At 43.9% G+C, this 319-nt stretch overlaps 1 protein-coding gene across 1 annotated transcript in view; it reads right to left on the minus strand.

Annotated features, from left to right (window-relative positions):
• The window catches only part of NEK11 (NIMA-related kinase 11), a 104,681-nt gene that overhangs the window by 79,703 nt on the left and 24,659 nt on the right, over positions 1 to 319 (minus strand). The window lies entirely within an intron of this gene.

Below are 319 nucleotides of genomic sequence, written 5' to 3' on the forward strand. Positions count from 1 at the left end.
CAGCACTGTACCAGCTACTAGGAAGGAAATTAACTCTATCCCAGCCGAAACCAGGGCAGTATCCACCCCTTATTCTGTACCATCTACGTCATGCCCAGATCCCACACTTTCCAATACATCCCAATTAATCACTACCACTTTTCCTGTCTTTTAATATATAAACACAGATATCATTCCCTTAGTCTATGGGCCATCCCTATAAAATGTTCATTGAGTTCATTTAGTCCATGACTTTGGGCTCCATCTGTCATAACAGTCCTTCAGGGCAGGAGAGATGGTGTGTGGTGTTGGATTGTTGCATGCTGAAGCCAGTTCTGGT

This window comes from Pygoscelis adeliae, unplaced genomic scaffold (genome assembly GCF_000699105.1).
Source record: "Pygoscelis adeliae isolate BGI_AS28 unplaced genomic scaffold, ASM69910v1 Scaffold99, whole genome shotgun sequence".
NCBI classification, from domain to species: domain Eukaryota; kingdom Metazoa; phylum Chordata; class Aves; order Sphenisciformes; family Spheniscidae; genus Pygoscelis; species Pygoscelis adeliae.